This window comes from Mirounga angustirostris, unplaced genomic scaffold (assembly GCF_029215605.1).
Source record: "Mirounga angustirostris isolate CCGP_5_RB_7025 unplaced genomic scaffold, mMirAng1.0.hap1 SCAF_1, whole genome shotgun sequence".
Classification (NCBI taxonomy): Eukaryota; Metazoa; Chordata; class Mammalia; order Carnivora; family Phocidae; genus Mirounga; species Mirounga angustirostris.
This window is the reverse complement of record NW_026991709.1, coordinates 109,436,818-109,451,519: the sequence shown is the minus strand read 5'-3', so window position 1 is coordinate 109,451,519 and position 14,702 is coordinate 109,436,818. Positions and strand designations below refer to the sequence as shown.

Sequence of the window (14,702 nt, the reverse complement as noted above, 5' to 3'; positions counted from 1 at the left end):
AAGAAGATAGCAGGAGGGAAAGAATGAAGGAGGGGATATTGGAGGGGGAGACGAACCATGAAAGACTATGGACTCTGAAAAACAAACTGAGGTTTCTAGAGGGGAGTGGGGTGGGAGGATGGGTTAGCCTGGTGATGGGTATCAAAGAGGGCACGTATTGAATGGAGCACTGGGTGTTATACACAAACAATGAATCATGGAACACTACATCAAAAACTAATGATGTCATGTATGGTGATTAACATAATAAAAAAAAAGAAAGTAATGGAGCCTGCAATAGAGAGAAAAAACACCCTGCCTGAAACATTCAGGTTGGAAAGAAAATAATGAGTGTTGTTCTGGCTAAACTAAAAGGATATGGGCCTGATTCATCCTGTTCGCTTCTTGAACTCAAAAGTCTTATAGGGTCCTTCTATATACTATTGAGATTCTAAGTATTCTAAATACAAACCTGATTATGACTTCATTAAATTTGGTCTCTGTATTTTGATAGCAGACAACTGAAGTTCATGGAGAAAATGAGAAAATGTTAAGAGGAAAACCACAGGGAAACATCTCAACAAGAGGGATTTTTTAAAAATAATTACATGGACTTAGGAATCTAGGGATAGGCTGCCACCTGCTAATGGAAGCTCAGGAACAACTAATCAAAGTCTGGGGCAATGAGTAGCACGTTGTAATGTGTGACCAATGGCTGGTCCACAAGGAAAAGGGAACCGACATTTATTGGGAGCCTACTGTGTGCTATGATCTCTTCTAGGTACCCTTTGAATGTTTTTCTCATTTATCCTACAACCACTGCAAGATGGTATTATTAAAACATTTTAGCGATGAAGAATCTGAGACTCAGAAAGGTTAGGAAACATGCCAGATGTCACATATTTAGTAAATGTGGGATCTGGGAACTGCAATCTGCTTTCCTCTGATGGCCATTTTGTTTTTTTTTTCTGTCACTGCCTTTCCCTCAGCTGGAGAATTGAGAACTCTGAGAGGTCTGTCTCTTTATCAAACCACTCCTCTGTCCTACTTTTCTATCTGAAAATAAATGACCAAATTCCCCTTTTTTCCTACAGTCAAATAACACAGCCACTACCATCCTCGAAGACAGACTATCCTAAAAGAAAGACTCTATGTTTAGTTATGTCATGGAAATTACTCCGGAGAAAGTGGGGTAAAATGCAAAGAGCAGAAGTTTTGAGGGCCAACTAACCTCAATGTACATCCTGGTTTCATTACTTGCTGTCACTCTGTTTTTCTGGGTGGCATACCCAGAGTGAGGTAAATCATATCTAATTTATATGAGAATAATCAGACCAATGTGACACAGCTGAGAACCAAGTGACAGAAGCACAATTCCTACCATCTTGCAGAGTTTACAGAAATACTGGTTTCTTCTGCTTTTCTCTGAGTAATATTATAAGCCCAAACACTCAGAAACTGTTTTTACTACTCCTTAGCAGCTCTCTTTTGTTTTTCTCAGCAGTCCCTTATCTTAACTCTTTTACTTTTGTTTCCTGTTCTGCTGGTCTCTTCCGTTCTGCAGTGCTTCTAATCTTTCAGTGAGCAAAAATGTCTTTTGTCTCATTACCTCCTTAGAAAATACACACTAGCCAAGATCGTAACATTCTCTGGGGAAAAGATGCTCTCTGAATGCAAAGTTGAAGCAGCCTGAAATTGCACACGCATACTCATATTCCACAATTTAGTTTTTATGTGTATATTTCTACGAAATCAGTTTTAATCTTTCCTGATTATAAAAGCAAATATGCTAATTGTAGAAAATACTAAAAATACAGACATTTATTTTAAAAAGGAAAAATCCTCCAAAATCCTGCAATCCAGGAAAAAGCCTACATTGTTAATATTCTCAAATATTTTCTTACAGGTTTGTATTTACCCTGTGTGTGTCTGTGTGTGTGTGTGTGTGTGTGTGTGTTTATAATTGAGTTCCTGTGGCTTATTTCACTTGAAATCACAGCATATTCTTTCCCCCTGGTCATTAGGATTTAATAACATAGTTTTAATGGTTGCATAATGTTTATCAGATGGCAAGCTCCGCCTTCTATATCTGTTTGTTTATAATCCCCCCATGAGAGGAGCCACAATATATCTATTTAAGTTACCATTGCTTGAAAAATAGGGCTAACAAGAAAAGACATGGTAGAATGCATGTCCAATCTCATAATTGTTTACTTAATAATTTGGAAAAAGTGTAGCGTGTACAGCTATGGATTTGGCAGCAGAAGAATTAATGAAAGTATCAAAAATTCAGTACCACAGTGATTCAGGAATGGTTTTATAAATTCGTGTTATATTTTGTCATTATGAAAATGTTCATTGACATACCATTTTTGTATTTCTTTGGAAGGTAATCAACTTCTATAAATGCCTGTTGTGGCAACTGAGAATAAAGATGACTTTTGTATCTTTATATTTCTATGATATAAAAAGTATTTTTCAAGAAGGGAAATACCAGTTCCTAATCTTATACAAAATAATACAAATAATGGATGGATAGGGGTTTATATATTCACTGAAAGAAGAAAATTTCAGATTTCAGATTGTGGATTCTTTTATTATTTCATATTCCAATTGCTCCATGTACTCTTTATTCACATCTACTATGTGAATCCAGGCAATTTTTCATTCAGTGACTCTCAGTTTTCTAATCTGCAAAGGCAGTTGAACTAGATGATTTCTTAGGCCCATAATAGCTCTAATATGAATTTCTGTGTTCTGAAAGGTTAATTAATATGATTTCTAATATCAAAGCATAATAAAATTCTATCAGGTGCCTTGTTTTGGAGAATGGAAAAGAATATGCTTAAAAAGATTTATCAGGTTTTTTTCAGACATATTGTTATATATTAGTTATATTAAAACTTTAGAAATTAAAAAAATACATAAAGTATCATGGTTAACTATAGCCATTGATTACATAGAACTATATTGTGGGTGTTTCCATAATTCATTATAGTGATCATTATTAAATATTTATTGAGTTCTAACAAAAAGCTCTAGGAAGAATATAAATCCAACTGGCCAGTGACCAAAGTCTAATTAAATAGCTCTAATCTAATACACAAACAATCAGGTATAGGCACAAAACATGCATTTAAAACAAACAAACAAACAAACTTTAGTTTAAAAAAGAATCCTATTATCAGAGCACTATTAGCCTTAATAAGACAGCCATTTCAGTAAAGGACAGCCAATGGAAATATTCCTTTATCTGGTAAGATAAAGGGTTACATAGGAAAGCATGCATTATCACAAAATTTTAATTGTTTGGAGTATTTGATAGTATAGAATTTTTTGTGTTGGCTCATAAATAGATTCCATACAAAGTTATTTTTGAGGAGTACTTTAAGAGTTGCAATCTTATCATACAAAGACAAACTATAAAGTGCATACTTGTTCGCAGTGCCTCTCTGGCTTCTTTTGGACTCCCACCCAAATCAATCAAAAATAAATAAATAAAAATCAATCAATTTTCATTTTCTTTGGTGATATCTAAACAATGCCAATATATTTGACCCAAACATAGCAGAGTCAGAACTTTTGCTGGAATTCTGTAGAGGAATGCCTCCTGTGTTGCTTACCTTTGTCACGTGAACGCAGCGGGGACCCGGAGGCGTGGTCAGAGTAGTGACAGAGATTACCAAGGAATCGGAGAATCCCTTCAAGCATGACTGACCAGAATGGCTTCTACTCTTCACTCCTGTTTTAAAGATTGCTCAGATTTTTCAAGAAATGTGTAGAAACGTGTGAGGCGCAGCGTGCTTCTCTTATTTTGCTGATAAAGACTCTCTGGCATTAGCCAAACAGCCTTCTTGGAACAGTGATCATTTTTAATGGCAAGCAACCGTGTCCTCCAACAAAAACCACCCTTTCACATTTTTTTCCTAAGCAGTTTGCTGATTTCCATTTAGTGTTTACTTTTTTTTTTTTTTTTTTTTGTAAGAGCCTTAAATGCCTTGCATTTTGGCAAAGTGAGCTAATTTTATCTTTTGGCTTCTAAATTATTTTAAAATAAACAAAAATGTTGACTGCTTGAACTTTCATTTTCACAACAATTGATATTCCTGACCTTCTTTTCATAGGAACTAATGTTTCTGAAGGTATAAAGAGGCCACTTATTTCGGTAAATAAAAAAGCATGGTCATTTACTATTTCCAATTACCAAAATTTGTGGCAAAGAATCAAAACATGCATATATCCAACCTGTGAAATAGCTGTAGTTAAAATATAAGCTGTTTAACATTAACTTTAATGTTAAGCAACCTCACAAATGCCTTCTCCACAAGCCAGGGCCTTGCAGAAAGCCATAAAAGGGAAGGAATATAATTTTGTTTGCTGGCACTTACTGAAAAGCTAAAATAGAATAGTAACAGAAATCATATTTGCCAGCTCTAACCGAAGGAGTTGTGAAACATCATCTCAGAAGATTGTAAGTTATTGTAAAAATGTTGTAGTTACTGTGTTATTAACTATGTTTTATAGGAGTTGAAACTTTTGTTTAGCTGAAGATTATTTAGAGCAAAAAACAACAATTAAGTAGCATAGAAAGATCTAAATATGTTTTTCAAAATGTATTCCACACAGTGATATGGAGCATTTTAAAATTTAGCTTTAAGTTGAAATATGGTAATTCATTTTTTACTCCCTGATGAGAATTAGATTTTTTGCAGTGATAGTTTTCAAGTATGATATTATAGTTTTCAAGTAATATCTTTGTAATAATTCACTTATTTTTTTCTGGTTGATGGACCAGAAGGGCAGTAAAACTATATGTTGTTGATTTCATAAATTCTGAATTTTTTAAAGCAAATTTTAGCATTTAGCAAGTTAGCTAAAGCACACATATAGTAAGAACTGGCTTGATTCATACAGTGGATTCTTCTTTTTTAAAGTGGCTCATTGACTGTGGCTTTAATGATGCAACCCTTTCAAATACATGTACGTGTTCGTACATATTGCACATATTTTGCAAAATTCATAAGCTTTGAATTACAGATTTGTATATGGAATTGCAAGGCACATAGGAAAAGTTTGAATAAAATGCCACTTTGCTAGAACTCTAAAAAAATTAGTGCCAGCTATGTGTTTTATTTCCTAATATTGCAATAATGCACACTTCAGTTCACCTTAAAAAATGACAGTTTTGACCTACTAAATTATGTCATTACATTTCTGTGGGTTTTCAAGTGTAAATGTGAAAGATTTATGGAATTATTTTTCATTCCTTTTCTAATTATAATTTTTCAATCTATGTAAAGCCAAGGGAACATAACAAGAATGTAAATCAATTTATATCTCCGTGGGTTTTGTTTTAATAAAAAGAAAACGAAAAATTTCTGACTTTTTTTCTGAGATTGCTTGCTTATACAATCTGAAAAACAAATTTGTCTTAAAATTTAAATTCAAATATAAAACCTTTTGCCAAGATATGCATTTAGCACTTTTTTTTTCTTTCAGAGAACTTTGTTCCCTGTAAGAACAATTTCTACTATTGAGGCTCCATGTCCCAAAATAGTTTTAAAGTGGGAAAAGTAGTTTTAAAGAATTTCTGTCTTAACTGGATTTACTAATGCCTCTCTTCTCCTCTCCACTGCCCTCACTCATATGCACTTCAACCAGGCCTCTGGTCAACAAACCCACAAGACTATTTCCTCCCTAGGTCAAGTGCCTTGCAGATGCCTTATGGGTTGCTCATGGATAAGGCAATAGAAATGTTATGCAAATGAGTTTCTGGGATACATGTTAATAAAAGGTACAGATGCAATGCTATGAACCAGCCGGCTTCTTTGTCCTCAAATGCTGAGTTATTACATGTTTGCGGAATAGGTTTAGGCAACAGGTGGATTTACACACAGCTCCATGTTCTGCAGGGAAATACAGTTGCTTCAGAATCAGAACAGCAAAACTTGGCTCTTCTGAACCTAGAAGAGAAAATCCTGACCCTGCCTACTTCCTTATTTTAGTGGTTTGGCTAACCAAAGCAAACACCCTTTAACTATTTGGGGAAGTAGGTTCTTTTATGGGTTTGAGGACTTCTCTAGATTTTTTTTTTACAGGTTTTTCAGTCTAGGCTGTGATGTTTCCTAGTGTCTTCAAACACCTGAAAAAGCAAGATGTCTGTTTTCAGTTCTGTATTAGCTTCTCCTCACACTAAGAACTGTCAATCTCAGTTGCTCATGAACTTTTTATTCCTTTGGCTTTTCACCAATGATATTCCTTAATTTATTGCTTTGAATTTCTGTATTAAAGACCATCCATGTCCTGTATATTTCCCTCCTTACTCTTCACTGCATCTATCAATGTATCAGATGCCTCTGATCCTTAAAAGATGAGAATACAAGATATAAGTAGAAATTGAGGAGTTGTTTTAAATCTCAAACAAGAAAATTATTGGTGTTACACCTAGCTGGTATGAATCTATATACTCAAGTATTCAAGAAATTCCCTATTCTTTTACAATCATAATTAAAAAAAAAAAAACTAATTCTGACTCCTAAAACCTCTTCCCATGGGAATGACACACTACTGCCTACTTTGCCTCCCCTCACCCTCCCCTGGCCCTGGAGCAGGATTAGGGGACAGAATCCAAATGAGATGCAAAGGCAGGAACACATAGTACTTTTCAAGAATTTGTTCCTCCTCTACGTAGGACCAGTTAATTGTTGATCCTGCTTTGTTTTCTGCCTTCTCTTCTATATTTTAACAGAGGCCATAAAACCTAATTTCTCTGTGAATTCTCCCAAATTGTAAATGTATACTTAAATTAGGCGGTTTAAGTGAAATACAACTTTGAGCCAATTTAGCCCAATGGCCATCATTTTACAACTTTTATCCTGGACTTAATAAATGTCCTAATGGCACTTGCCATTAGGATATGTCTGCATTCTGTTCTGCCTGAAGGCAAAGGGTCAGTCTAGCTACCTTGTTTCTTAACTTTTCAAGGCCAGGAGGCTTCATGGAGATGTTCACTTAGTTGGCCCCCATTCTAACATGTGGTGATTATGATTTATTACCTACCACTTTGTGCTTCTGGATTTTTCTGATACTAAAGGGTATGCACATAAGCACAACAATAACAAATCAGTTATAGCAAATAATAGGCATTGCATGAGTTCTTACATTAAAAAGTCTAAGTGAAGGAGCATTATACCGTGCTTTATAGTAATGGCATTAGTTTTATTATCAAAGTCATAAAAATGGAGCACTGCCTTAAGCTATTTCTAAATGCTCCCATAGCTCAGCAGTTAGGCACAAATTTCGGTGGCTTCTAGGCTCAGACTGATCTACACCATGTACCAACATTTCAAAGGAGCGAACTCAGTGGTTTATTTAGGGTGGTAGGAATCTTATTTTCTCTGAGTTAGTGCCAGCAATGAGCAAGTCCTCTCGTTCTACAGGTGATATGAAATAAGGATTTAACCTATCCCATGTGTTTAAGGACTAAACTCCCAAATTAAAGTTGAGGCAGGGAATTCAGGAGAGGGAGATGCTCGCAGAGTTTGCAAATACAGCTAAGATACGCTGTAGTGTGAATAGTAAATTGTTTTCTTCGATGCAAATGTAAAATAAGATAACAAAGCACCAGTACGGTGCTTCTGAGATAGTAGGTGCTCAACAAAGGCTTACTAAAAGGAAAGAAAAGCCTTCTCATACCAAGTGGAGCTGGACAAAGTGTTTGGCATATTGGTTTATTCTTTGCAGTTTTCATAGCACCACTACGGTGGGGAATATATTAGTAAAGGAGTGACACCAGAGGCTGGGACACCAATGTATGATGGCTTCAGAAATCTAGGCAAGAGCTAATAGGTGAGGCTTGAATCTGGACATGGAAGATGGAAGGAATGGAAAGCAAGTTGCAAGAGATGATGCAGAGTAGAATGGGTAGGATTTGGTAGCAAAGAGAGAGAGATCGAGGCGGGCCAGACTAGACAGGGATGTATACTTTTTTTTTTTTATTATGTTATGTTAATCACCATACATTACATCATTAGTTTTTGATGTAGTGTTCCATGATTCATTGTTTGTGTATAACACCCAGTGCTCCATTCAATATGTGCCCTCTTTAATACCCATCACCAGGCTAACCCATCTCCCCATCTCCCTCCCCTCTAGAACCCTCAGTTTGTTTCTCAGAGTCCATAGTCTCTCATGGTTCATCTCCCCCTCCAATTTCCCCCCCCTTCATTTTTACCTTCCTACTATCTTCTTCTTTTTTTTTTCTTAACATATATTGCATTATTTGTTTCAGAGGTACAGATCTGACATTCAACAGTCTTGCACAATTCACAGCGCTTACCAGAGCACATACCCTCCCCACTGTCTATCACCCAGCCGCCCCATCCCTCCCACCCCCCACCACTCCAGCAACCCTCACTTTGTTTCCTGAGATTAAGAATTCCTCATATCAGCGAGATCATATGATACATGTCTTTCTCTGATTGACTTATTTCGCTCAGCATAATACCCTCCAGTTCCATCCACGTTGTTGCAAATGGCAAGATGTATACGTTTTAAAGACTGAATAGTTAGGAGGAGAAAGGATCCCTTAATTAAAATTTTGGTAAACGAAGGGTTAGTTTCAGAGGATCTCTATATAATCTGTTCTCTTTCGAACAAATCACATCATGAAGTTTTGTATCTGAAAAGTCTCTTTTTGGCTGTTACCAATGGGGCAGATTTTAACCTCTTCTATTTGGACTAAAAAGTCCTTTAATGTAAGATCTCTTACCGCCTTTCTAGTCTCTGTACAGCACCCTGAAGCCTTGACGTTCTACAGCTACTGAAATATACAGGTGCCTCAGGCACGTTACGTCTGTCTGCAGTGCCCACCTGCCTCTGCTCTGCCCAGCAAACTCGAACCAGTCCCCGCACAGAGAGAAGATGCCTCACTGCTGAGGCTGCGCCCAGCTCTCCCAGCTGATCACTCCCTTTGTTCTCGGTTACAATAGCTCTTGCTCATTACTTCAGTAATATGTTCCATCTCTAGTCTGTGGGCTTCTTAAAGAAAGGGACCATATAACATTTATCTTTGTGTTGCATGGACTGTGTGTAATAGCAGTTTAATAATTGTTAGTAAGATGATTTGAACATTTGAAAAGGAGAGTGTGAATAGGCGCCTGGGTGGCTCAGTCATTAAGCGTCTGCCTTCGGCTCAGGTCATGATCCCAGGGTCCTGGGATCGAGTCCCACATCGGGCTCCCTGCTCGGCAGGAGGCCTGCTTCTCGCTCTCCCACTCCCCCTGCTTGTGTTCCCTCTCTCGCTGTCTCTCTCTCTGTCAAATAAATAAATAAAATCTTTAAAAAAAAAAAAAAAGAAAAGGAGAGTGTTCTGTGATGTTAGATTAAAAGGTAGGAGTAGTTTAGGGAGAGACACTGGATGTGGGGATTTGTGTGGTTCTCTGGGGGAAAACTGCTCCAGGGCACCAGGGAGGCCAAGTCTAGACTCTCGGTTGCTGGAGAGAGAGACTGCCAGGGCAGGAAGAGAAAGCAGAAGGAGCAGACTACCTTTTAAAGAAGTCTGGCTGGGAAGTAAGAGAAAGAAGATGGCTTCTTAAGTTGAATACAATAATGAGGAAAGTTTATTTAGGTCAGTGACAATTTGGGCCTGCCTTTGCAGGGGAGGGGGGTAGAGAGGGATTGAATGAAAAAAGCAAGTGAGAGAAAATTAAAGGAGCTGGGAGACAGTGTGCTTGGGAGATGGGAAGAATTAGACTCAAAAATGTATGTGATAAGGTTTAGCAAGGAAAATGGAGAAATCTCTCTTCCTCTATAACAAGAGCAGAAAGAAAAGGTCAATTGGGATGAGACCAGATGACATTACAGGAGACAAGTGGAGAGTTCATATTCAGAAGCCTAAATCTCTCCATGAAAGGGGTATAAAGATCTGCTGACAGGGAGACAGTCAGAAGTAAGTTTTAGATAGATAGCAAGCAAGGGCAAGTCAATAGAAAATAAACCAGTAAAAGCACAAGAATATTACTGAAAAATGCTGAAAACCCAGCTGAGGTCAGGGAGCAGAAATTTATGTCCCTGTAAGACACATCTCTGATATCCTTGAGCAATATGCAGCTATGGGATAGGAGTGGATAAAGAGATTGTGGAATGTATCCAGGACTGGGGAATAGTGCTAAGGACAGGAAAGCATAGATGGTTGACCATGGGATCTTAAACTTAGTAATGAGGCTAAGGAAACAGGGGGTTTCTCATACCTAAAGGCAGTACAAAGGGGTTAGAACCCAAGAGTCATGATGTGGACAAAGCAACAGATTCCATAGATGTATGGTAGCTCCTGACGTGAGGAGGAGGACATTGTGGACTGAGAGGCAGGTTTCAGAATTTGCTATCTTGAAGGAACACTTTTGGGCAATGACCAGGGTGTCTCTGCTGGAGTTGAACAATTGGGCCGAGGAGTTGGAAGGACACTGATGGACGATGGCAGTGGTAGGGAGTGGACTGAATGATAGAGTTCAATCCAAGTGTTGAAGTTGTAGAAACTGAGTCCCCTGGAGGTCAGTAAATGGACTCTGTAAGGAAAGTAGTAACAACAAAAAGGCTTCAAAGGAGAAGGGCTTGGTGAGCGATGGTTGCAGAACTAGGGAGCCTGAGTGAGACTGGGGAGCAGGAATAATATCTCATCCTCCTGGTTCTGCTTTGGGAGAGTAGGACAAGTAGAGATGTCCTTTTGAGAAGGGAAATAGTATCATGAAGGGAAACCGGTAAAGGCATAAGGGAAGAGGGAATATCGTAGGCAAGGTTTATAACCTGAATGAATTTGCTCACAATAGACAAATGTTAAATATGTACCAAGGGAATATAACTAACACTAAAAGAAATAATTTCCCATTCAGAGGTTACCATTTTAAGACATAAGGTGTTTAGAAAACACAGTATTTGTAACTAAATATACTGCTGCTATTCATGGAATACTTTAAAATAATTTCACATCTCAGAAAGTATCCTATAACCAATAGGTCCTAGTCTAGGATTAATTTGATTATTGACTTATGTGGTAATTTAGGTCATAATTTGGGGATGCTTAAAATTTTCTAGATGTCCTCTAACATACAATATAAAATGTTAACAGATAATAAAATAATTCACAGTAGTTCAGTAAAATTGAACAGTTTACTAAATTTTACTGAGTATAAAATATATACCGGGTACTGTGCTGTGGACTGAAGATGCTGAAGAGGGGTCATCAGAGAATAATCTCTCTCTCTCTCTCTCTTTTTTTTTTTAGGAATGCTGAGGTTTCAAACTATTTTTAATTTTGTGTAAGTATGCAAATAATATTTGAATGTAATCAGAAAATTTTGTGACATTTAGAAATAGATTATTTTGAACTTTAACCTTATTTTTTTTTAAAGATTTATTTATTTATTTGAGAGAGCGAGAATGAGAGAGAGAACATGAGGGGGGAGGGTCAGAGGGAAAAGCAGGCTCCCCGCCGAGCAGGGAACCCGATGCGGGACTCAATCCCGGGACTCCAGGATCATGACCTGAGCCGAAGGCAGTTGCCCAACTGACTGAGCCACCCAGGCGCCCTAACCTTATTTTTAATAGGTATTTTTGACAAACATAAAACATTAGAACATAAACAACATTAAAAGATTATAGCACTATTTTAGAACATTAAAATATAGTAAAACTAGGTTGTCTATGAATTCTTACACATAAAAGTCTTAAATCCAAATCACTTCATTTTGAATATATGTATTTATGCTCTGAGAAGATCTGGAATATATAGGTTTGTGTCTGTCATATTTGTAATTACTACTGTTTTATAAATTAAACAAATATTCAGAAATTAGTTCCTTTGGAAAGAAAGCACAGCATACTTCTTTTTTTAAAATATTTATTTATTTATTTTAGAAAGAGAAAGAGAGCATGAGCAGGAGGGGCAGAGGGAGAGGGAGAGAGAATTTCAAGCAACTCCACGCTTTGCACAGAGCCCAGTGCAGGGCTCCACCTAATGACCTGGAGGTCATGACCTGAGCCAAAACCAAGAGTTGGGCACTTAACTGACTACACCACCCAGGCACCGCAGAGCATGCTTCTAATGTCTTAAATGAAGCTTCTGTAAATTTTTGTGGTTTTCACATAATCTGAAGATTTAATGTATTTTCAGCTTCCAGGATGTTATAAGTTAAAAAAAAAAATCACTGAACCACCAAAGAAAAAAACAGTTTTGAAATATAGTCCTTTATTGTGCTGAATATGGAAAGCAATCTTTCCCTTACACAGTTGTCCTATTGGGTGAAAGCAGGAAAATTATTTCATGATTAAACAGTGACCAAGCAGCTCATTAACCCCTTTCTGCCTTTCTGGAAAGTCACAGGTATGTGGCTGACAAATCACAAAGAGCCACAGAGAGGTATAGGAGCAGAGGTGAGGGTCTGTGAAGACTGCTAAGGAAGCTCTTTCATTATTATGCTGGATGCTGGTTCTGCTAACTGGGTCACTGGAAATTGAATCTACCATGTTTACAAATTCTGTTGTATAAAGCCATATTTCTCCACATAGAGAAAGAAAATTGCTAAACAAAAATGCTAATTTTTCATTTTCTATGATTATTTTACCACCAAAGTTCCTCTAGTTCCAGGTATTCATTATTAAATTGGCATAACGACTCTATTCAAATCAGTTTTGCCTAAAACACTCAGTTTTAACTCTCGCCTATACTTTCCCCACCCAGGTCGTTTGAAAACAACTTGAAGTAGCATCCAGATTTATCCTCCTTCAATAAAGTTCCTTTTTTTTTTTTAAGGTGCTAATTGAATTCAAAGAAAATGAAAATTCTCTACCATTTTTACTAATTGAGTGTCTTTGAACAAGTGGCTAAACCTCTGGGGGGAAGAAAAAGATTGGGATGCTCATTTTAAGCATTAAATGAAACCATGTTTGTACAGTAGATTCTCAACAAATGTTAGATTCCAGTGAACTGATTTACTGTTTGGCCAAAAGGAAATTGAGGCCACAAAAGTACACGGAATTGAAGGAAAGAAGAAAAAAAGAAAAAGAAAATTCAGATAGCTGTATGGTACCAATCAAGTTCTTTTAGATGTCTTTTACTCAGAGAATTAGATAGGCTCTTCCCAGAATATTTAAAATATATATGTGTTAATTTAACAAGTGCCAGGAATATATATTTATTTAATAAATTACTACTATACTGGAAGAATTTGGATAGCTTATGGATACATTATAAGATTTGAGTTTCATGTTCTGTTGTTTTGGAAATTTTAAAAGCAAGTAACTTTCCTTGTCAAAAATCATACTTAATGTTGTATTTTTGCATGAAGCAAATTTGTTCCTGACAGCAGATGAGGAGAAGAGGGTAATAAACGTGCTTGAGGAAATACCTTATATTTCTATGCTTCCTAAAAGATTTCTCAAAGGGGAACTATGAAAGAGAACAATTTTTCCCCGGGTTTTGAGAGAATAGGGGGGAATAAGCTTGGCTAGGAAAAGAAGCGTGGGACTTCTGATGGCCCAAAAACATGGAAGGGAGGGAGGGAGAAAAGGAGACAGGCTGTATCTCCCTCTGTCTGGATTTTCAGCCACAACTCCCACCGTGTATTTGCTTACCACCATCTCTTGTCCCAAAGCTTAGGACTCCTGCTGACATGACCATGTATTGCTAGATGCATGTGGGTTCTCATTTACACCTCTGGCTTTAAACTTGACTAGAACCTGTCCTATTCCATTCTCTTTTCCCCGAAGATACTACGTGCTCACTTCTCCCCAATGACTCCTGTGCTCCAGGTCACCCATCACCTATTTAAGCTTCCCCATCTCAACTCTGTCTGGAGAATTCAAATCACAAATCCTCCCCTCTATACTGTCTCCACTACTGGAAACCCCTCATTCTTTCTACAAAACTGGATGCTCATCAGAAGGATATCTTTAGGAAAGATTGTTGATGGCTATGGAAAGTTCAGAGACACCCCTCAGCCTCAAGGTAGGAGCTTGCGCTCTCTCTCTCTTTCCACCCCACTCTCCTAAAATAGAATGTCTAAAAGTCGCTTGTGATTCAGCTCTTGCACTAAGGTGGACATTTGTAGTCACAGGATAGAGGGTTTAATTCACTAAGTCTTTGTGCCAAAAACCTTGGGATGAGGAGAGGCTTATATGGACCAACCAGTCAAGGTAAAGTTCTTCAAAGGGTCTGTCAGGAGGCATCTTACAGTGGAGGTGGCTAATGAAGGCAGTTAATTTGTTCCTGCCCTTCTCCTGACTTTTCATTTCTCGGAAAGTTTCAGAGAAAAAAAAAATCACACCGCTTTTGCTGTAATTCATTCCCATCTTGTGGGTAGGAAGTTTAGGTCTTTTAAATGTCCATCTCCTTTCTTCCTCTAGCACCTTCTGTCCACTGACCTTTTTGCTGAATTCATGGCAGCTGTTCAGTCTCCCAGGGCTCCTGCCTAATTAGGTCTCCTGTAATGTTCGACGTGTTCGTTCTGTCTAGTGGATATCAACCCTGTTCTTTTGCCTTGCTTCCCTAGGCACAATCTCTAAGTTCTCATCATTATTCAGTTTTCAAGATCTTCATTGTAGTTCTCTGTGTCTCTGTCTATATCAATTAAGGATTTTGATTGCATATATTAAGGGAGGCTTAGAAAAGATTTTTTTTTTTTTTTTTTTTTTGGTTTTCTCATGTAACAGGAAATCTGGACATAGTT

At 37.4% G+C, this 14,702-nt stretch overlaps 2 long non-coding RNA genes across 4 annotated transcripts in view; one reads left to right on the top strand and one right to left on the bottom strand.

Moving 5' to 3' along the window:
* LOC123863706 (uncharacterized) overlaps window positions 1-4,165 on the bottom strand; it is a 93,031-nt gene extending 88,866 nt beyond the window's left edge. For both annotated transcript variants that reach the window (XR_010410059.1, XR_010410058.1), the window contains exon 1: window positions 3,603-4,165. This is a non-coding gene — a long non-coding RNA (uncharacterized LOC123863706). The remainder of the gene's footprint in view (window positions 1-3,602) is intronic.
* The window catches only part of LOC129045381 (uncharacterized), a 93,863-nt gene that overhangs the window by 30,096 nt on the left and 49,065 nt on the right, over window positions 1-14,702 (top strand). The window lies entirely within an intron of this gene.